This window comes from Ailuropoda melanoleuca, chromosome 6 (genome assembly GCF_002007445.2).
Source record: "Ailuropoda melanoleuca isolate Jingjing chromosome 6, ASM200744v2, whole genome shotgun sequence".
Taxonomy (NCBI): Eukaryota; Metazoa; Chordata; class Mammalia; order Carnivora; family Ursidae; genus Ailuropoda; species Ailuropoda melanoleuca.
Window position 1 is genome coordinate 57,643,992 of NC_048223.1, and position 23,849 is coordinate 57,667,840.

Genomic DNA, 23,849 nt, shown 5'->3' on the forward strand with positions numbered 1-23,849 from the left:
GGAACAGAATAAAGAACCCAGAAATGGACCCTCGGCTCTTTGGGCAACTAATCTTTGACAAAGCAGGAAAAACACCCAGTGGAAAAAAGACAATCTGAGATTTCTAACACAAGCGCTTACTATGTGCTGAACCCTGCTCGAAGCCAACAGGACAGAGCCTCTCCGGGCTCAAGGAGCTTATTTTCTCATGGGTGTTGTAGATGATAAGTTCATCAGCAGACACAGTGATGTCACAGATAGGAAAACCTTTGGGTCCACACCTCTGCAATAAAGTGAATATCACAATAAAGAGAGTCAAATGAAGTTTTGGTTTCCCAGTACATATAAAAGTTATGTTTATACTCCACTGTAGTCTGTTAAGTGTGTAATAGCATTATGTCTAAAAAAGTACATACCTTAATTAAAAAATACTTTATTGCTAAAAAATGCCAACCATCATCTGTGCTTTCAGTGAGTTGTAATCACGGATCACAGATCACTATAACAAACATAACAATAACGAAAAGGTTTGAAATATTGCTAGAATTGCCAAAGTGTGTCACAGAGACTCGAAGTGAGAAAATACCGCTGGAAAAAAAAATGGTGCCAATAGACTTGCTTGACACAGGGTTGCCACAGACTTCAGTTAATAATAAAAGGAAGCAGTATCTGCAAAGCACAATAAAGCAAAGTGCAATAAAATGAGGTATGTCTGTAACTGTAAGTGCTATAAAGAAGATAAAGCAGAATAATGATCTGATGGCTAGGGAAGAAGTGTTGGTTGCTTTAGTTGGTATGGTCAGAAAGGGTCTCTATTTTTTTTTTTTAGATTTATTTATTTACTTGAGAGAGAGAGCAGAGGGGAGGGGCAGAGGGAGAGAGAGAGTCTCCAGCAGACTCCCCGCTGACCGTGGAGCCTGCCGTGGAGCTCGATCTCATGACCCTGAGATCATGACCTGAGCTGAAACCAAGAGTCAGATGCTTAACTGACTGAACCACCCAGGTGCCCCAGAAAGGGTCTTTTGATGTGATATTTTGTTAAGTTCTGAATGATGATGAGACGACCATGCAGATGCTGGGGAAGTGGTGTTTCAGGAGGAAGGGGCAGCAAGAGCGAAGACCTGGCAGGAGGATTAACTTGGAATTTTTAAGGGAGGGAGAGAAGAGCAGTGTCGCTGGAATGTGGTAAATGGATGGACAGAGGAGGGACATGAGGTCAAGGGGCTCTTGAGTGTGTGGCCTGCACCACTGGTATGATTTATTGAGATGAGAAGGCTTGGGGAGCTGAGATAAGATTGAGACTTAACGCCTTGGTCATGCAGAGTTTGAGATGCCTAAGTGCGGATGCTGAGCTAGGCAGCTGGACTTTACCAGTCTAGGGCTTTAGGGAGAAACCAGTGCAGGGATAAAATTTGACAGTCATCAGCATATAGGTGATGTTTAAAGTCTTGGGACTAGATGAGGCAGTACATATGGAAGAGAGAGGAGCTGATGTCAGAACTTCGGGGCATTCAAATACGATTTAGAGGTCTGGCAGAGACAGAGGGATCTGAAAAAGCACGGGGAGTGGGATGGGGGCAATGCTGGACATAAGTAGGATTGTAGAAGTCACCTAAGAAAGGGTTTCTAGAGGGGAGGAAGCATCACCATGGGCCTCATGTAGGTCTTTGGTGGCCTATTTCAGGAAGGCGGTGGAGGCAAGAGCTTGGCTGGAGCAGTTGGAAGAGAGGATGGGGGTGCAAGGAGGTAGTAGTGGTGAGTCTGTACAACTCTTTGGAGAAGATTCTTCTGCAAGGAAGCACGGGAATGGGTCAGTTGCTGGAGGGGCCTGTGGGATCAAGGGAGAAGGGGTAATGGCAAAAGTATCTTTGAGGAGATGGGGGTAAGATTCAGGGGATGAGTGATCGTGTTGGCGTTGGGCAGCTCAGGGGCAACTGTTCTGTTTTATTTCCTTTTCTTTCTTTTTTCTTTTAGTTTATTTTTTAAATTTAAATTCATTGAAATAACATATGGTGTATTATTAGTTTTGGAGGTAGAGTTCAGTGATTCATCAGTTACACATAACACCCAGTGCTCATTCCATCAAGTGCCCTCCGTAATTCCCACTCCCCAGTTACCCCATCCCTCATTACCTCCCCTCCAGCAACCCTCAGTTTGTTCCCTATAGTTAAGAGTCTCTTATGGTTTGTCTCCCTCTCTGATTTCGCCTTATTTTATTTTTCCCTTCCCCTACAATCCTCTGTTTTGTTTCTCAAATTCCACACAAGTGAAATCATATGGTAGAAGAGTGAAGGGAGGATGAAAAATGACTCTGCTAAAAATTTAGACATGAGAATTGAACATAAAATGTCCAATTCCCCCCCCCCATATTTTCCTGATTTTGAATATATAAACCCTGGAAGGGAGGAACACCCTTCGAATGCAACCAACTGCCCATCGGCTGTCATGCATGACTCTGGAACCATCTGTCTTGTAAGTACTGACTCAGGCTTCACACACATCTCTAACAGGTTCTAGCTTATCATTGCTTCTGCTTCTCCTTCTTGTACTTTCATTGTCAAAATATGAGAAAAAATTTGAAGCCTTTGACAGCACATAATTATGATGAAGAGATGGCCATCTTATTTGCTTCAAAATCACAAAGAATTGTTTTCTATTTAAGATGATCAATCCAGCAAGTTTCTCTATTTCCTTTTAGCCACCTCTGTTTGTACACCTGCCTTCAACATTTATCCCCTCAAGGGTATTCCCAGGACATAGACATCATAGAAGATAAAAGAACACTGCCAAACACCTCGTGAGCAAACAAAATGATCCAAGATCTTGGAATAAAATATTGCAGGATGAAGTCTTCCCAGTGGAATGAGTGGCTGAACGAGAACACCGTATGTTCTTTTGGTCCATGGCAATATATCATCCACCCATCAGATTTTGAGTTTGAGAACATTTGTTGAACATATTGCACTCTGAAGACTTATGGCCTGAGATTTCACTTACATGATCAATTTCATCATTGTCCTTAGAGTCTGGAGTCCTACTGTCTCTGCCTTCATCTTCTGATTCATGTAAGAATTGTAAACAGCTTTCTTTTCTTTTCTCTTTGCCATTATCGACAGAAAGCAAAAGATTCTGAATTTTCAACAGTGTTCAACGCAGGCTACAAAGATGGCACCTCCAGCTTTCCTTTGTACACCCCTGAAGATGATGCCATACTTTTGCCAGTTGGACAGAAAGGCTAAGAAGGATGCAGTTGTGACGATTTATCTCACTGTGGCATCATCCTGCTAATCCAGGTCACGGTATCCTTCTTGTTCAGAAGAATTCATGCATTTCGATGAAATAGGAAACGTGTTTCAAAATATAGGAAAATTAATCCTAAGGTCCCCAAATGTAACAGATGTATAAAAGGGTCCAATGGATGCATGGGGGTAATTGGGAGACAGAATGAATCTTATTCCTTTAAGAAAAATTAGTAATTACTTCCTTTTTCTTTGGAAAACCTCTAATAAAGAACAAAAGTCAAGCAAAGTCAATCCTTGCAAATAGAAGTGCTCAAAAAAGAAACTTGAAAATTTAAGTTGGATCTAACAGATCCTATTGAGAGTTTCCTCCCATATTTTGACTCATAGACAATCTCTTAAAACTTCTTGTGACTGGAAACCTGTTTTTCCTTTTTTTATTATAATAATATTTTTTTATTATATTATGTTAGTCACCATACAGTACATCCCTAGTTTTTGATGTAAAGTTCCATGATTCATTACTTGCGCATAACACCCACTGCACCATGCAATACGTACCCTCCTTACTACCCATCACCGGCCTATCCCAATCCCCCACCCTCCCCTCTGAAGCCCTCAGTTTGTTTCCCAGAGTCCATAGTCTCTCATGGTTCATTCCCTCTTCTGTTTACCCCCCCTTTCTTTATCCCTTTCTTCTCCTACCGATCTTCCTGCTACTTCTTATGTTCCATAGATGAGTGAAACCATATGACAATTATCTCTCTCTGCTTGACTTATTTCGCTTGGCATTATCTCCTCCAGTCCCGTCCATGTTGCAGCAAATGTTGAGAAATCGTTCTTTTTGATGGCTGAGTAATATTCCATTGTATATATGGACCACATCTTCTTAATCCAGTCATCTGTTGAAGGGCATCTTGNTTTGCCATTCTAACTGGCGTAAGGTGGTATCTCAGTGTGGTTTTGATTTGAATTTCCCTGATGGCTAATGATTTTGAACATTTTTTCATGTGTCTGTTAGCCATTTGTATGTCTTCACTGGAAAAGTGTCTGTTCATATCTTCTGCCCATTTTATGATTTGTTTATTTGTTTCTCCTGTGTTGAGTTTGAGAAGTTCTTTGTAGATCTTGGATACCAGTCTTTTATCTGTAGCATCATTTACAAATATATTCTCCCATTCTGTGGGCTGCCTCTTAGTTTTTTTGACTGTTTCCTTGACTGTGCAGAAGCTTTTTATCTTGATGAAGTCCCACAAGTTCATTTTTTCTTTTGTTTCTCTTGCCTTTGGAGATGTGTCATGAAAAAGGTTGCTGTGGCTGATGTTGTAGAGATTGCTGCCTATGTTCTCCTCTAGGATTTTGATGGATTCCTGTCTCCCATCGAGGTCTTTCATTCATTTGGAGTTTATCNTCATTTGGAGTTTATCTTTGTGTATGGTGTGAGAGAGGGGTCAAGTTTCATTCTTTTGCATGTAGTTGTCCAATTTTCCCAGCACCATTTATTGAAGAGACTGTCTTTTTTTCCACTGGATGTTTTTTCCTGCTTTGTCAAAGATTAGTTGCCCAAAGAGCCGAGGGTCCATTTCTGGGTTCTTTTTGAGTGGTAATTGATAAAGAAGTGATTTGGGGTAAACCACCTTTTATATATTAGTGTGTTTTAGTTTTTGCATTGAAAGTTTATTTTTATATCATCTTTAAAATGATTCTCATGATATGTGTCCTTTCTTCACTTAGTGGCACATACCCGTTAGTTTGAGATGAACTATGAGAAAAAAATGTGAATCATAGTGAATAGAAAAAGGCATATTATGATTTGATTTTAGCTCCTCAATATGTACATATGATATATTTTACAACATTTTAACAAAAAATAGGCAAAAACTATTTTATTTTCTTGATGTGTGCTTAATTTTGCACTTAAGCTGGTCTATATTTCTAATTTTTGAAATTTTATTTCTAACTGACAAGATAAGACATGAGATTTAAGCTGCTCTGAAATATGAATTTTTTTCCTCACCAATAAATAGAAAACCAGGGGGGCCTGGGTGGCTCAGTTGGTTGGGCATCTGACTTTTGGTTTTGGCTCAGGTCATGGTCTCAGGGTTTTGGAGTCAAGTCCCATGTCAGGTTCCGTGCTGGGCGTGGAGCCTGCTTGGGATTCTCTCTCTCTCTCCCCCCCTCTGGCTCTCTCCCTCCCTCTCTAAAAACAAAAAAGCCAAAATTGGATATAATTTTATATATTTTTATAATTATTATATTATATATTTACAATTATAATTAATTTTATTATAATTTATTATGTATTTCATACATACAACTTTTTTTCTTTTCAACTTATATTTTTGAAGTACTAGAAATCTGGATCTGGTAAAAATAATCCAGAGATACATTTGCAAAATTATTACCATTTTGTGCTTCTTGCTAATACGCTCCTTGTAATTGATCATCAGTGTTTCTTACTCTCCTTAGCTACAGGCAATGCTCCACTGTGGGAATAAAATAAGCAATGTATGAGAAGGAACGAAAGCAACTGAAGAGGGCACGTGGTTGAGTTAGCTGAGGGCAGTGGGTATGAGGGGTTGGGGCAAAAGCAGACTCATCAGTCTCTTAACAGATTCGTCTCAAAGAGGGAAATGTAAAATAATTAATTTATTGACTTGAAAAAAGTAAAAATAGACACAAATGCTCTTGGCTTTCTTTGATGATCCCGACCCCTGGGTCACTTTTGAGAGACGTTGGCGAACCTGGGGATGGGCTGCATGGGCCTCGCTCAGCCTGGCGTGTGAGTGCTGGCCTGTGCTCACTGGGCGTGCGGGAGATCCCCTGGCTCATTCTTCCCCTGTGGGGTTCCTTTGCGTAGCCTTCTTGCAAACCCTCAACTTTTCATTTGCTGTTGCCCAAAACAGATTTCCGTTTCTAAGACTGTAACTCAACTTACACGAATGTATATTTAGTGAGGGGTAGTCTCATGTGGTCAGCAGCATATTTCTGGAAATTGCTTAGAATGCCCCTAGAGGCTAATGTTCTGAAGTTAGTGTTGACTCTCACTAGCTTTGGATCCAGAGGCTGCCATCTTCATTCTTCATCCACAGGATCCAGGAGCTGTGTCTTCCTGGGTCCTGAGTTCTGTAGTGGGGGCGAGAGGTGGAGTGAGCCTAGGGGACAGCCATCGATCGTCACAGCCTCTGGGCTGCTTTGGAGAAAGCATGGTGGAAGGGGCTGATGCACGGGCATCTCGTCTTATCCGGTGGGTCAGCCAGGCCTGTGGGGCCGCGTCCTCAGCCCCTTTCCTTTGGAGCTGCGGGATATGCCCGCGGACGGTGCACGCCCACGGCCAGCAGGGCCTTCCCTGGACCCCTGGCTGCAGCGGAAGGACCTCTCTCAAACTCCCCTGCCCTTGGAAAGTGTCTCAGACAAGGAGCTGCTTTGCCAGGGTCAGTAGCCTCTTTACCGTGTGTCCGGGGGCCTTCAGAGTGAGCAGGGGAGACAAGAGGACAGGAGAGAAAGAGAAAGTCTACAGGGCTGAGACATGGAGGAAGTAAAAGAAGAAAAACCCCATGGAGGGGGCGGTTAGCGTTGTGCAGTCGGAGTGGCTTCTCGTGGGGGTCATCACCTTCCAGGCTGGACTCCACCTCTGTGTATTCTGGGTAATGAGTGCCAGGCAGAAGGCGAGTGGAGAATCGGGAGAGAGTGCCCGGACAAGAGCAAGGGGACTGGGAAGCTCTGCAAGGCAGAGCCCGGGCGCTGGTGGTTCATTCCTGAATCCTGAGCGCACGGAAAAGCACCCTGCACGTGGTAAACGCATGTGGAAAATGTCCTTTTCTGCGCGGAGCCCGGTGAGCGCTGATGGCGTGCGGTTGGGTCTGCAGTGGTCCCTGGGTTCTCATGGCTCCAGAGGAGAGGAGACCCCCTAACTCGAGGCCGCACAGTCAGGGATGACGGTCCTCCCCAGTGGGACGACCCACCTGGGGCAGCCCGGGAGGAGCAGCCGGATGGGCAGACCAGCCCTCAGACTCACCAGTGACAGCCGTACTGGCCAGCACCCCCTCATGCACTTCCTGCACCTTCTAGAGAGGGACGATGGACTAAAATGAAAAGTGACCTAAGTGAATAGTCACATGACCGAGGCTCTGCGGGTGCCACCTGCGAGCGAGAATGCAGATGGATGGAGGGCTCTGCCCTGTGCTGGCTGTGGTGGCTCCTCGGGCGGGAGGGGACAGGGGGAGCTAGAGGGCTCCCTCCAGAGCTCCCCTGAGGCAGCATTTCTGCTCTCCCCTGCCACAACTGTGCTGGGAGTAGGACTGCTGTAAGAGCTTCTGGCTAAAGCCGGCAGGAGTCTCAGGTCTCTAGGATGCAGGGTAGGTTCCTTCCCTTAGGGTTCTGTCCATGTCTCCAAAGCAGGAGAAGAAACTTTCAAATGACAGTGGTCCGGCTATTTGGTCTGGTGTTGGGGTTTCCAAAAGGCTTAATTCACTGTATAAAGTCCAAACAATGAAAACCCATATTGAAACAGGCTGCTTACTTGGCATTTACAAGCCAAATGGTTTGGAAAGCCACAATATGTCTCTCTACTGCATGGATTCAACTTACTGACATGTTCTGAACACTCTCTATGTTCAGGGATGTCATGTACAGATGTGCAGTTTGTGCACTGCACAAAGGTTCAGGGCTCCGCCAAGGGTATGAGGTGTGGGAGGTGGAATGTGAATGAGCACTGAAATCCTGCTTGTGATTTCCTGCTGGATGTGCTAGGGGGCTGCCTTCACCTGAAAAGATGGGCACGTTTTCTTTGCACAAGGGCGTTGTTCTGCAGAGCTGTCACACAGGCTAGTAGGCCCCCTGAAGGCTTGGGCAGCCCTGGCTTTTTTCCCCAGGCTGTGCTAAGGTGATGCAACAATGAGGAAGATGGAGCCCCTTCCCTCCAACTGCGTACAGACTTCTAGAAAGATCTAGGCACTTAAACCAGCAATTGCGATCCTACCACTTTTCTTTTCTTTCCCATCGTATTCCTTTCTGGTTTGTTGGAATAGCAGCCAGCTGTCAATAACCTTGGGAAGGCTGAAGTACTCATAGGAAGGCCCCACAGTCTGTGTGGGGAAACTTGGCCCTTGTTTACTCTTGGTAGGAATGGTTCATGCGAGCCCAGCTGGGAGACTGAGGCAGGGCCCTTTCTATAAACACATTGGTCCTATGATGGCCAAAGAGCAGAACCCACATTTCCCAGGGCTTGGGGGCCTGACTCCCCGAGGCTGCTGCAGGGGACACTGGAGTTGCTTGGTTGGCCAGTCACTGAGGGAAAATCCCCAGCTAAGCTGAGGAACCTGGCCAGACCTCCCCAAGCCGACTCTCCAGCCCAGTGATGGCCGGTTTTGGGTATGCTGTGTAGACCACGGGGGAATAGATCCAACCAAACCCAACACCCGATGGTTAGGCATCCAGAGAAGCCAAACACAGCCTATGACATCATCCCAGAGACTTGTGCCCTGATGACGTGAAAGTCACCCCACTCAGGAGCAGGTGAGCTGGGATGCCGGCAGCCCCAGAGCTTGCCATTGCAAACCTCTTCACCGTGGGCACAGGTGACACTGGCAGCTCCCAGCCTGGGATGGAGCCCCGACAGCAGAACTTGGTCAGAGACGTGTGGGGTGAGCGGGCTGCGTGGGCCCGGGGGCACTCCTCCTCCCCTGTGGGCCTCCATCCCATGGATGTGGCGGGTGTGAGCTGGGGTGGCAGCTGAGCACTGACGTGTGTTTGCTCAGGAGGCTGCGGAGGGGCTGGGGTGGGCCCAGGGCTTGCGGTGCCATCCCAAGACCACAGGGCAGAAAGGCTGGGTCAAACCAGGTGGATAGATGTGCCATAGACCTGGGGCAGGGTGGGGGGCAGGACACCGGAGAAGAATAACCTCCTATGCCCTGAGGGTCTGTATCCCAGGTAGGCCCCGAGCTCCTCCAGAGAGCAGGTGGCGAACTCAGAGGGCCGGACCCCAAGTCGTTTTCACCAAGGAGTGAGGCTGAGCTGGGCCCAGCAGGGGTGGGGGCATGACACGAGGCCTTGGCCACTCCTGTCGGGACTCCTCTCGCCTGTTCCCTTGGGCACTGGAAGGTGAAGAACGAACCAACCCCACGCCCCCGTCTCTCTTCCACGAAGCCACCCCGACCTTCAGGCTCCAAGTAGCTGCTCACCCCCTAAGCTCCTGTAAATCATGGCAGCCCCTCCTATTCTGCCTCCCATGCCAAAGAATGAGTCAGCGGTCTCCGGAACCCCCCAGGCCGTGGGAGGGCCCCTGGCCCTGTCAGGAGCCAAGATGTGTGTGTGTGTGTGTGTGTGTGTGTGTAGGTCTTGTACACGGGGCAGGGCCGTGAGGTCTAGGCACATGAGTGCCTCTGTCTTGCCCCAAGGGGCTGACTTATTAATTAGTCAGGGAGATGCAGCCCCATGAGAGAAAAATGTGTAATATGGTACATGATATTTGGAGATACTAACTCTTCTTGTTCCTTCCAAACCCATCTGGGGTTTCTGACATTTCCATGCCTCGCCGTGCCGGCGTGCATGAGTCTGGAGGGGGGACCCGGAGAAGCTTCACATGTCCAGCTACTTCCCAAGTGTCTAAGGTGTATTTTTGTGGATGCCTTTCTTCCTGCCTCCTGTTAATCCATAACTTCCAGTCGGGTAGGTACACGGCTCATTCTCTGTCAGCACCCTCCAGAATCTGTGCCCTCCCCACCCTGGCACTATGGCATAAACCCACAGCCTGCAGAGCTCAGCTCTCATGTGTGAAGGCCGTCCTTTGGAATGCTAAGACAGATCCAGTTCTTAAAACAGCCTGGTGAATCAGAAGTACTTTTCAGTCTGTTGCTTCAGCTGGAGGTAGACAACCCCACCTGAGAGCTGAACGAGCGAGAACTTGGGTTTGGAGTGCGGGGGTGGGGGGGGAAGACCCTGCCCCTGGAACCCGTGGGGTGAGGGACGATGGCCACTATTCATGGCGGTCTTCATAAATGGCTTGTGTCCACTGTGATGTTCATCTGAGAGGTAGCGTTTTGAGGAAAGGGAAACTTTCACTGATTTTGAAAGTGAAGTGGTGGGAGCCTTGTGGGTCCTGGGAAGTATGGGAACAGCCATATCTTAATGATACGATATTGTCCTGCAGGAGCAGGGCCAGATGAGAGACAGTGTAGACAGTAGGCGCGTGGGGCTTTCAGGAAGAGGAGAGGTCACTCTTCTCCCATCCGGGAGGGTGGCAGCAGGGGGGCAGAGCTGCAAAGACCTGAGCTTTGAGACCTGCAGACCTGCGAAGACCTGGGCGGAGCGGGCAGATTAGGAGGAGAGAAATGTCCAGGAGGGGTTATGATGTGAATGAAGGTGTGAGAGAAGGGACGGTCACAGAGCAAGTGGCGACAACCGTGATGTCTCTTCGGATGGCAGGGAAGCCTGTGCTGGAGAACGACCGAGGGGAAGGTGGTCTGGGTGGGTTGGGACATCCTCAAGGCCTGGCTGGAGACGAGGTCCAGTGGGTGGTGAAGGAGGCTCCCTGGGGAGGAGGCCGGCCTACCGAAGGAGGCCCTCCTGGGATGAGGCCCGAGTCCACACTGCGCCTGGCATGGGGGCTGGCAGTGAGCGGAACAGGGAGGAGGTCTCAGCCAGGAGACATCCTGGCGGGGAGCCTACAGGCTCTGGGCTGTGGGAGGCAGTGGGCTGGCGGCTGATCAGACAGCAACAGGCATGGGGAGGCCCAAGGGGAGCCGCCAGAGGGATGTCAGGGTGGTGGTATCCAGGTGGCTGGTGCCAGGTGCCTGGGGGACAGCAGAAGGGTCAGAGACCATCTGCCCAGAGGCGACCCTGCCCGAGGTGAGCCCGCCAGAGGTGGCCTCTCTGGGGGAGGAAGGCGCCTGGCGAGGAAAAGAGGAGCAGCTTGGGAAGGCCCACCGTGGGAGGGCACTTCACTGGCTCAAAAAAATACTTGAGACTTGAAGTGGTTGCATGAGCGAGTTGGACTTTGTGCCCCGGGTTGGTGATTTCTCATTGTTCTGTGACTTCGGTTTTGGTTTTGTCATGAGTGTTCACGAACCCCGGCACAGTGAAACCCAAAAGCTCTCTTGAAGGAGCGGAATGGAACACAGAACTCTCAAGAGACAGCTATCCTCGTATCTGGAGGGCCCACTGTTTTTCTCGGGGTTGTAGACTGACCTTGACCCCGGGGTGTCTCCCCCACCTGCCCTGACGCCCGCCCCGGGGCCTCCCTGACATCTAGGCGGGAGCCACACCCGGGTGGAGGTGTCCCTGCCGCTCCGGTGATTTACAGTCCGTGATCGAAGACTTTTTAACAAGCACTCTGGGGATGGCGATTTTTCAGGGCGCAGCCCCTGGCAATGGTTGTGTTTCTGGGCTGGTGACTCAAGATGACTGGACAGGTAGGAGGATGAGATGATGTCTTCTTTTTTTTTTGGCATGAGATCTCTTCCAAGTAAATGAACAGGCTGCTTTTGAAAACGCTGCAGTGGGAGACAGGCGAGCACATGTTTTTGCTCCAAGCACCATGGCTCTCCCCCATCCCACCACCACCTTTAGGCACACCGTAGTCCCCCTGCGGTCCCCACGCCCGCTGACCCCGTGGCGCTCATGCGAGGACAGTGATAGGCATTAGTGGTGGACTCACCACGCTTCCTCCCCTGAGCGCGCTTCCGACAGCCAGCAGGAATCAATAAATCAGGATAAAGAAAACGACATTTGGCTTTGTCTGGGCTCGAGTGTCAGAGATCTACCACCGTCTTGGTGTTGAATGGAGATTCTGTTTCCTTCTCCCACTCTAAACTCAAAGGCTGCTTCCGGCTTTCCTGTTGGTACCCACACTCACCCAGACAGTTCTGACACTTCAACTCACTGATCAACTTATTTTATTTTTCAAAGATGTATTTATTTATTTATTCTTTTATTTATTAGATAGAGAAAGAGAGAGCACAAGCAGGGGAGAGGGACAGAAGGAGAGGATGAAGCCGGCTCCCCGCTGAGCAAGGGGCCTGATGCGGGACTCAATCCTGGGACCCTGGGATCGTGACCTGAACTGAAGGCAGATGCTTCACTAACCGAGCCACCCAGGCACCCTATTTTTTTTTAAACCACCATTTTTTAAAAAGTTAAGCACACACACACACACACACACACACTTACAGGGAAAAATCATGAAAACCAGCAAGTCCTGTGTTAGAGCTGGCCGAGCATGAAGGCTTGCCCTCCCAGACCAAGGGCCAGGACAAAAATTCTCAGGGTAGCTGATTAACACAGATCGAATTTTTACTAGTTTACAAGCATGCATAGGCTGCTAGCACTTTGTTGCCTTAGAGGATGAATACCTCATGTAGTTCTTCTGTTAAGACACACCATCTCCCGTTTAGAGAAAAGCAATCTGGGGGGTTGCAGGAAAGATGAGTCAGGGGGCCCAAGCAGTTGGAGCCTGGGTTTCCGGTGCAGCTCTGGAAAGGCATGTGTGTGTCTCCAGTGCCGGATGGGTAGGTGGGGCTCTCCTGTTGCCAGCCTTTGTCCTCGTCTTTCTGTCTACCCAGATGGTCACTAAGTGCCCAAAGCAGGAGGACAGAACGTCTTTGAGGTTGTCTTGAGAACCAGTTCTGAGACTGTTGTGAACACAATCCTGGCTGAAAGGCTGAAGTTTTCTTCTGGTGGAATTTTTTATTTAAGATATGGCAGTGGAGCCTGAAGCTGGCAGTGTGGTGTGGACACTACACAGCCAGCCTCACTTTTCTACAGAAACCTTGGTATTTGCTTCCGGGTCTCGGGATTTGCTCCACTAGGGCCATAGGCCCTGAGGGCACTGAGTGAGACCTCTGGGTAAGGTGCTGATCCCAGGATGAGCTGATGAGTTTACATGACATCACCAATACCTGCGGGAGATCGAGCTGCATCTGCTTGGAGGAAAAGGTGCACACTTGTGAGATAATGAAGACTGATTGGTACCCACTGGTCAGCGCAACTCCAGAGAGCTCCTGGGGCCTCGAGAACCCATTTGCTGAGCATGCACACGTGGGCCAGGCACTACCTTTCTGGGTCTATTATCTTGGGCAGGGCCACAGATATATTTTGCAGAGGGCCAGATACCCCGTTTTGAAGGCCATATGTCTTTGTCATAACTACTTTGTCCCAACTACTCAACTTGGTTGTTGTAGTGTGAAAGTAGCCACAGGTGAACGGCATGGCTGTGTTCCAACAAAACTTATTTACAAAACAGGTGCTGGCCAGATCTGGTCTACTTGTTTATTGCCCAGATTTTCCCTCTGAACTTTTGAAGGGCAGGAACAAGTTCTTATTTATGTTTGTCTCTCTAGTGTCTGGCATGGGGCCTGATTCATGGTATGTGCTGAGTAATACTCCATGAAGATTTTCCAAGGAAAAGGTATAGTTACGACTCGCACCATGAGCTACACTTGGAGTCCTGATACTAGAATGCTTAAATTAAAGGGCCCTCGTTTATCACATACCCACACGTGCACATCCACCCATCACAGACATAGACAGACAGATAGATGCAGGTATCTTACAGCTAATCCCTCAGATATATGGGCAGTTTATATTCCAGGTCTGTTGTCCTTTCAACTCCCTCCCTTCCCTCTCTTTCTCTTCTCCCTAAAAATTTATTATGCATTTTCTATGTGCCAAACATGATGCTAGGCTGTAGGCAACATCTAAATGTAACAACCAACACATGTGCATTTTTTCTTCAAGGAGCTTATAGTCCAGTAGCTGAACCCAAAGAAGGGAAAAAGAAGAAGAAAAAAGATAAATGGAGAATTTAATGAAGTAGAAAACAAATATAAAATATCAACAAAATCAAAAGCTAGATTATTTGGGAAGAATAATAAAATTGATTTAAAAAAAATAAACCCTAACAAGATTGGGCAAGAGGGAAAAAAAGAAAAGGTAAGCATAATCCTTGTCAGGCGTGATAGGGAGACATCACAATGGAGCCCACCTTCCTTAACATGCCATTACATTTGAAAATTTAGATAAATGGGTAAATTCCTAAAAAACAAAATTTGTCAAAATGGACACAAGAAAAGATACGAATCTTAACTAGTCTAAGATTAAGTTAACTAAATTAAGTCTAAACTAAACTAGTTGATGAAATAAATCGAATCCATAATTTAAAACATTTCCACCAGAAAAGCCCCAGGCGTGGAAGTGATACCTGCACCAGCATACAGGCACAAGAATGCTCATAGCAGCACTATGTATACATGCTAGCCCTGAACTGGGAACAGCCCAATGTCCAACAAGATGGAACAGATGAGGAGGAAACAAAGCCTTGAAGTGTTGGCCCTTTGCCCTGATGCAGTGTGCACTCCTGGTGTGTTCTGATGTACTGGGAAGTGTTTTCTTGGAAGAGGTGCCACTTGCGTGGAGGCTTGAGAGAGAGAGCGAGAGAGAGAGGAGAGAGAGAGAGAGAGATCTCTGCTGAAGATCTGTTGGGACAGACGGGGACGGGGAGCAGTGTGGGCAGAGACACTTTAGTGGGAGATAAGCTGTGTTTGGGAAAGGACAGGCTTTCAGTGTAGTTGGGGATGAGGAACAAGGGGGGCCTGGGACAGGATGAGGCTGGAGGTGATTCCCAATGGGCCAGGGAGAGCCATTGAGGGTGCAAGCTGGGGAATCATGTGACCAGAACCCCCAGGGATACTCTGGGGGCTCTGCTGAAGTTGGATGAAGAAATTGAGCCTGAAGGGAGGTTGGAGGGATGTGTGAGGTCACATGAGAAGTGCTGAGGTGGGAAACAGTGCAGTCACAGTAGGGGTGGAGAGGAAGGCGTGGAAACAAAATTGCCACCAACGTGGACTCTACAGGACCTGGATGATGAGAAAATTAGGGTTGCTGGTTTGGGTGATCAGGTGAATGGGGGTCCCATTCTCCGGGCGGGAGTGGGGGGGAGGTGAGCAGTTAGATTTGGGGCATGTTGAGTGGACAGTCTGTTGTCCAGGAGAAAGCTGGGGCTTGGGGCTCAGAGGAGAAATTCGAGCTGGAGGCATCAGCCATCCAAAGCAGCAGTGATTGGAAGCGTGGGTGGTGGGGGGGGGAGGACAAGCTCTCAGGGAAAGAAGTTGGGTAGAGGGAGAAAGCTCTGGGTAGTGCCAGCATTTGTGACAGTCACAGGCCATGGTGGAAGATTCCTAGTGGACGGCAAGCCCAGGCCCTACCATTGAGATTGTCTGCACATGCTGGCACAGTCATTAGTCACCCTGGCTTAGGAAGGGTTCCAGGGAGAGGGGAGCCCTGGATGGGGGACCCATAAACAGAGGAAAACAGAAGCCCTTAGGTTTAGGGTGTTTCTCTCTTTCATCAGTGACTCCTGGGCTGGGTCAACACTGGGCCTCTCCAGGCCTCTTGCTCCCTTAAGCACGACAGAAACAGGGCCATTGTTTTCCTGATGTGCTTTTGTGTCGACAACCCCATAAAGACCAGGAAGCCTCAGAATGCCTTGTTCTGCCTGGGAAGGGCATAGCTCCTGGCACGTGGGGTCCCTCTCTCCCAAGCTAAGGAGTCAGCTTAACAGCATTCTAGAGTTTTCTCAGCCCGTCAGCCACAAATCGCGTTTGAAAACCATTCTGCAAATGCACGGTTCTGGGTGATTTTCTGTTTATAGCACAGAGGCAGTGACGTGTCTGCTGATTTGACTTTATGATCGAAGTCTAGGTGACGGGTTGTAGATATCTTGAAGGAAAAGTGTAGGTAAGTCCTCATTTGGAGGACTAGAAAACTAAGCTGAACAGATAATTTAAAACCAAAGGAAAGTAACCGTAGGACACTGGATCAGATAATTTTTGGCAAAATGTAATGCAGGGGCAACCTTTGTTGAAGAAGTCTTACTGAGTCTTACTGAGGAATTGAACAACCCAAACGGCCAAGTGCTGAGCTGCTCTGAGCCATGGAACTCCCTCCCCGCCCCCCCCCCGCTGCCTGCCAGCACTGCTCTCCCAGCCTTGGAATGTTGCTGGCAGATCCCCGTGGTCCTTGGAACCCCCACTGCTAGAGGTTTTCTTCTGTCCTGCCAGCTGGGCCCAGCACCTGCAGAGCCGTATCTCCAGACCTCATTGGCGTCTCTCAATCGCTGTGTCCCTCTGACACGCAGAGAGGTTGGGCTGCATGCTGCTCCCAGATGACTCTCATGTCACAGAGAGGCCACTGGCTCTTTTGTTTCTAAGAAATATTCCGGCCAGTGTCATTTCTGACACGGGGCTTGCTCCCAAGGCCACTGGCCCGAGTTGGCCTGACGTCCCATGTCTGAAGGGGACAGTTGGCCTTAGGCGGGTGCTGCCCATGGCCCGGCTGGGTCCCCTTGTAACTCTGGGCTCCACATCCAGACCCTTTCTTGGGTAGGAGGGGAAGAGGACAGGAGCAGTTGGGAAGTGGGGGCTCCCAAGGGCCCAGGTCTGTAGGGAGAGCCGAACAGTTAGTTTGTCAAGGCTTGGAGGGACTGAAGGGTCAGCAGGCAGGGGACGTGAATCATTTGTATCAATAAACTTTACAAATGTACACGATCCTCATCATTCCTAATTTGGAACTTGCTCTTTAAGAGACTGTCCTAACCTAATAAGGTGGCTTCAGGAACTCAGCGAGATGAGGACATTCGTTCAGAGGTCAAAGTCCCTCTGAGCCCCTCTGGGTCACTCCAGCTAGCTCAGTGGCTGCTTGTAGCCCGATGACAATGGCGAGCATCATGGGGCGCCTCAGGGCTCACGTAGATCATTGCGCTCTCCCCTCAGATCTGTACCTGCATTAACCTCGAAGGCAAGCATGGCAGTCGCAGCTAGTGCACACCTGTGAGCACTCGTGGTGGGCCAGGCACTGTTCTAGCATGTTCCATGTGTCATCTCATTTAATCCTCACAACACCCCCGAGAGGCTGGATAAAAGCAATGGTGAGCGCTGATTTATTGATGCGGGCTCACTGTTTTGACAGGTTCTGGTTTAAGCCCCTGACATGCGTGGGTCCTGAGAACAGGAGTGAACACAGGTCCTGTGGGCCTGCCCTCTTCCCGGGGACTGGAGCAGGCAAAGACCATGCCACTAGGCACCTGCCTGGGTGGAGCACAGGCTGGCCTGTGTGTGCGTGTGCGTGTGTGCGTGCGTGCACACATGTGTATGCATGCACTCCTCATGCACGCACCCCCAGTGGAGGCAGAAGGGAGACAGCAGCCCCGGATTCAAATTGACCTTGTCCCTGAAGGTCTGGGGGTGACCTCCCACACTCTGTATGGCCACTGCCTTGTTCCCCCAGCTTGCCCACTGTTGCTGTGTCCTGGGGAGAGGGTGTCCCCTAATGAGGCCGCAGACTGTGGAAGGATCCCCATGACAACAGGATCCCTTAGGAGCTGCTCAGCTGACAGGGACTGTTTCTGTTCATGGTCTAGGACAGGAGGAGGCAGGGGGCTTCTCCCCTGGCTGCGGGAGGTCTGGCCTGCGCTGGCTGCCCTTTCCAGAAGCTGGTGCAGACTGGCCCCGGCTGAGCCCCGGATGGATGGTAGGAGCCAGGGGAAGTGCTGACTGCAGCCTTGGCAGGCAACAGGGGCGAAGGCTGAGCGAGAAAGAGCTTCGGCTGTTAGGAGCAGGACCCCCCAGGAGAGCGGGTGGAGCGGAGCCCATCAGAAAGCAGGACAGCTCGGGGCTGAGTCCAAACAGGCCAGGCCCAGAGAGCAAGATGGCAGTAGGGTCCCTGGGGACCATGAGCAGGGAGCGCCCCCTCCTCCAGCAGGTACACTCTGTACCCAGGTGTGGAAACACTACTGATTTTCCTTTGAAGTTGCGTAGAGCGTGGGTTTACAGGACCTTTCATAACCCCAGGAAAATGAAGTTCCAAAAACTGTGAAGCACGTTGTTCTCTCACTCTTCCAGTGAAGAGGATGAGGGTAAGAAGGGCAGAACACAGGGAGAGCACTGTGCCAGAAGCTGTGTTCGAGGACATTCCTCCTGACCTTGCTTATGGTGTGGCCCCCAGGCAGGAGACACCCGGACAAGCACAGAGGGTCACAGAAGCGGGGGTTGTGTTCTCAGGGGCATCTTCCAGTGTTGGTGTTTTTAGTTCAACGTTCTTGGGTTCTACTCCCATGTTTACACACATTCCTATGTGGGGAGATCATCCTCTTTGACTTTCTGAGGGTTCAGGAGGAGCTGAGCTTCCAGAACATGAACAGAACATTTTGCTGCAAAGGTATGAATAATGTTCTGGATTCCAGCTCCCAAGCCAGCCACTACTGTCCTGGGCTGCAGGACCTGAAGGCAGGCAGGACGTGGCCTGGTGTCCTTTGGGTCCCTCGGTGTTAATCAGCCCGAAGAAATGGCTCCTCAGGAAGGGGGGCTGGTGAGCAAGCAGGTGACCACATGAGTCTGTGAGACGGGACACTGACTAGGTCTCCTTTTGGAGACGGTCACCTCGGTCCCTGGGGAGTCAGCGAGCTGTCTGTGGTCTGCATCCCAGGTGGTGTCGCCGAGGAGCACCAAGGACACTTGTGAGGGAGTTGGCTATGTGTCTTTTCATACAAGGTCCTGGCCAAGTACGTCTCATGATGGACAAAGCATGAACGGGGGCGGGAAGGAGAGGGCAGAGCCGCCCTGGTAAGGCCCTGGTAAGGCCGAGGGGAGGGCCCAGGCAGGAGGCTTCCCCACGGGGAGTCTGGTGGCTCTGAAGGAGGGAGGAGAGAGAGGCAGGGCCAGCCGGCTCGGGGAGCGGAAGAGCATGAGGGTGGGCAGGGAGGCCAATCTGAGGGCAGGCAGGCTCTCAGGTGGGCAGAGAGCCTAGGCTGCTCCGCGGTGGGACTTAGAAGCCAGGAACAGGATGCCAGAAAGGACGGCGGGGATGGAGGCCTCTTCCCTGAGAAGGAACAATGGCCATTCTTCCATTGAAGGCTGACATTCCGTGAGAGAGGAAAGGCCTCCTGGTGGAGGGAGGGGGCAGCTTGAGGAGAGGAGCCCAGAGGGAAGGGAAGGGGCCCCAGACGCTTGCGCTGACCCGGGCCAGCACGGCCAGGCCTTGGGAACTGACTTGGAATTTGATACGCGCCCCGTCTCCGGTACCAAGCAGACAGGCCAGCTCCCGCGGATGGCTTCACCTGAGTGTGACTTCACAGCTTCACGAGGTGCCCCTGACTCAGCCCCCACCCCGGCCCCGCGGCCCCCCAGGACCCCGAGGGGCAGGCCTGGACCGGAGGCCGCGAAGCTGCCCCGGGCTGGGGTCTCACGTGCCGTGTCGTGAGGTTCTGTGAGACTTACCATCTATACACACGGGAAGAAGGATTTCCCAGAAAAAATAAAGGAAGCAGGCCAATATAATCAGCGCGCACAAACCCCTCCTCTTTCCAAATATGTGCCTATCTCCAAAACAATCAAAACTGCCCCATTAAATAACACTTGCTCAGTACAAAGGAAGTACGGCATGATGGGATCGCTCGCCGGTTCCAAGTAAAACATTCCTGATTGTTCGACAGGCAACAATGAACAAAAACGCTGAATGGCGTTCACACGTGAGTTCTGCTGTGCTCGGGGCAAGCCCTTCAGTGCGCCCGAGCACCCAGCGCAGGGGTCACTCGGTGGCTCTCTCACGGTCGGCTCTGGGGAGCGGCTGCCCTTGGGTTGAGGGGGGTCGGAACGGGCTGGGGCCTCACGTGCAAGTCCGGACCTGACTGGCCATCTGTGCCCCTGCCTGCTTCCCGCACGCGGCGCCTGGGGCCTTTCCAGACTACCTGCGTCTGGTCCAGCCCTCCGTCCCCGCCGTGAGGCGGGCTCTGGGCCGACCGCGGCTGTTGCACGTGAGCTGGCACAGGCCGGGAGCTGGCAGAGAGGGGGAGATGGTAGTCAGGGGCCAGAGGCAGCTGAAAGGAGGCGGCGGCCTTGGTTCTCGCCCAGAGACGGGCTTGGGGGCCTCAGTGACAGCAGCCCTGTTGTCTGTGATGGGCTGAATTGTGCCCCCCCCCAATTCATGCATGGAAGCCCCAACCCTCAGTGTGACTGTATTTGGAGATCCGGCCTTTGTGGAGGTGATTCAGGTGAATGGGGACCTGGTCCGATAGGATTAATGTCCCTATAAGAAGAGACACCAGAGAGCCCCCTCTCTTGCGTGTGGGGTCGCAGGGAGAAGGCGGCCGTCTACAAGCCAGGAGGAGGGCTCTCACCAGGAGCCTAAGGGCCAGCAGCTTGACCTCGGGCTTCCGGCCTCTAGAGCTGTGAGGAGTAAATGTCTGCCGTTTACGCCACACAGTCTGCGGTATTTTGTTATGGCAGCCCAAGCAAATGAACACATCATCCAGCAATACATTGGAAAGCCAAAGGGACCCAGGAGTCTTGGGGGCAGGCGGACCCTCCAGGCCGTCTGAGGCATCTGTCTGCCATTGCTGGGGGCTGCCCTCCCCTGATCCCCCCGAGCCCTCCCCAGGGTCGGGGCTAGCGAATTCGCTCATGTGCATGCACGAGGGTGTGTCAGCTCTAAGTTCGCTTGCTGAGGCCCCGAGCATGGCAGGCTTCTCTGAGTCTTCTCTGGGCTGCCCATGCACCCCTCGGGCTTGAGGCCACCGTGACTCCAGTGTGGGCCACGTCCCAGGCGGCCCGTGCAGGCGGTAAACAGCAGGGAGAGAGAAATTCTGAATACACGGAGTCCCGTTTTTATGCAAATGTGCCTGCTAATACAGAACGAAGGATCAAGAACTACAGGCTATTTATGACAGAAGCAGGACTGTTTGGAAACAGACGTTTTATTAGGTTCCCGTGAGGCACCAGCTGCTCTTTTAACATTTCTATTTCAGGGCTTCATGTAGGAAAGCAGTCGCTCTATAAATAGCAGGGCAAACAAAGTTAGGGAGGGGCTGTTACCGTGCGGGGAGGCTGGGGTCCCGAGTTGGGAAACCTCGGGGGCGTCTCGGGCGAGACCCTGTCTCCCAGGGTCCTCTCCCTTCCGGGTGACCTTTGAGGCGTTTCAAACTCTTCTCTTGATAATACCCCCATGCCTGTCTCTGGGCGCCTTCATTTCTTCTTCTTTTTCAGTCTTTCAGATGTTCTTTACTTTGTGTTTTGAAAGAAATTCTTCCCTCAGAAAAGTTGCAAGAATAGAACGAGGAACCTCTGTATAACTTTTGTACGGATTTATAAGTTCACGTTTTGCTTTCTCTCTCTCTCTGTCTCTCTCCGAATACATATTACTCATATCTTTTGCTGGGATTTGTTTGGGATTATGTTGCAGACAACACAGCCTGAAATACTCCAGCAAGTATCTCCTAGGAGGGACTTTGTCTTACATAACCACGACATGATGATTTCATCCAATGCTATGATCTAACATGAAGTCAATATTCACATCTCACCAATGAATGTCCCGATGCCATTTTTATAATGTTCCCCACCCTCCATCCACGATCCAGTCCAGACTCGTTCACTGCATTTACTTGTCCTGTCTCTTAATCTCCTTTAATCTGCAAGGATTCTATAGCTTTCCTTTGAATTTCTCAGCATTGATATTTGGGTCAGGACCTGGAAAGGGAAGCAGAATGATTAGCAAAGGAATTAGGGATTGATTACAAGGATGAGCCCTTACACGGTGATGGGAGAAGCCTGGGAAGTGAGGTTCTTTTTTTTTTTTTTTTTTTTTACTTGACAGAGAGACAGCCAGGAAAGAGGGAACACAAGCAGGGGGAGTGGGAGAGGAAGAAGCAGGCTCCCAGCGGAGCATGGAGCCCGATGTGGGGCTCGATTCCAGGACCCCGGGATCATGCCCTGAGCTGAAGGCAGATGCCCAACAACTGAGCCACCCAGGCGCCCCGGGAAAGTGAGGTTCTAGAGGGGTCGTGGGGTGGGGGGGCGGGGGGATCAGAGGAAACTGCTGAGTCAGGACCACGCAGGGGAGCTGGGAAGATGTCTAGGGAGGGCTGTTCTCTGATGGAGTGCTGGGCCTGGGGTCTCTGGCTGTGAGCAGGGCAGGCATTTGGGGAAGGAAGCGGTCCAAAGTGGGAGAGGACAAAGTGGTCCCCATGGGGACACAGTGGCCTAGGTCTGTCCCCACCGCATCTACAGGAGAAGCCAGTGCCCTTCACCACAGAGCTGCACCCGCAGCTGGCCTGGTGCGTGGAGGTGCCGTGGGAGCCTGCGATGCTATGAGCCCACACCGCCAGGGCATGGAGGTGACCCTGCAGATGGTGGTGGGGACCTCAGCAAGCCCTCCAAATGTAGTGCTAGCCACTTCCCCGCTGCCTTTCTGATCTCGTACACATTTCTCCCTTGGCCCGCCCGAGCCATTTTTCCTCCCCACAGACTCCCCTCTCCGCTTGTGATGATGAGTCTGACAACTGTAGGATAGATGGACGTCTTCGTCAATGAACGCACTCCCTCAGGGGGCCGAGTCCCCACACCAAGCCCGTCGCAGCCCATGCTGTCCTTTTGATGCTTTCTTCCCGTCATCACATTGCTTGTTCTCTGACTCCTCTTCCCCATGAGGTTGGGACCACTTCCTGGGAGGTCCAGTCCGTCCTGTTTATGCTGTACCTCCAGGATCCAGCACGGCACCTGGCACAGAGTGCTCACTCAAAAGCTAGTGGATAAACGAAAGAGATAATTGGTAGCTGTGCTGTTCTGGAAACCATCTAAGGAGGCTTGGGTGATGACTTGTACTTTTAGGTGCTTGCTGCGAAGAATGGCTTTAGGGATGGGCCACAGTGGATTAGGCCTGCCCGGCATTTTCAGGGGTGACTTTGTCCTGAGACAGAACTGTTGGAGTGAGGGCAGGACTCACTTCCAAGGTATAGAAAATCCAGTATCACTGTGGCTTAAACAAGATAGGAGTTTATTTCACTCTCACATAAACCAAGTCCAGAGGGAAATGATCAAGGGAATCCTTAGCGCCCAGGCTCCCCCCAGCTCACCACTCCGCCCTCCCCAGGGAGCAGCACTCTTCCTCCTGGTCCAAGATAGCAGCACCCACATTTCAGGCAGCAAGAAAGAAAGAGGGGACAAAGAAGAGACCAAAAAAAAAATGCAGCCACAGGACACAGGACACTGCTGCTGTTCTTCCATTATCTAGAACCTGCATGGCTGTACCTGGCTGCCGAAAAGGCTGGATTGTAATCTATATTCTGGGTAGCCACATGCCCAGGTAAAAAGGCTACAAAGATGGGTCTGCAGGCCACCAACAGTCTCTGCCACAGTCGTGTTTGGAGGGAGGTCATGCATCTTCTTCCTCACCCCCTCTTTCACATGCAGGATGGGAAGCGAGTGGAAGGTCCCAGGCCCTGTGTTCCGGTGCCGGCTCATCTTCAGCTCCTCCTAGAAGTGGGGCAAGCCGGAGGCTGTGTGCTGTGATTGGATTTTTCGTGTTGAATGGCATGAGGTTGTCCACAATGCAAATAGCTAAGTGCAGGGAGTAGGCTGCACTTCAGTGCACTGGACAAAAATCTAAAAAATTAAAAACCACCCAAACCCAAGGGAAATCTGTCAGGATTTAAAGGCTGTGGTGAATAGGGAGGACCGCGCTATGCATGCATGGCAGGGCCCTGGTTTTTGCTGCATTGTGATTGAAAACGCATTTTCTATAGGGTGGGAATTTTAAATCTCCTTTTTGAAAGCATGAGTCTCATGGGAGTGTGTCGGAGGCGGG

The 23,849-nt window shown here is 50.6% G+C and overlaps 1 protein-coding gene across 1 annotated transcript in view; it reads left to right on the top strand.

Moving 5' to 3' along the window:
• Window positions 1–23,849, top strand: part of LOC105240843 — a 196,594-nt gene that overhangs the window by 108,324 nt on the left and 64,421 nt on the right. The window lies entirely within an intron of this gene.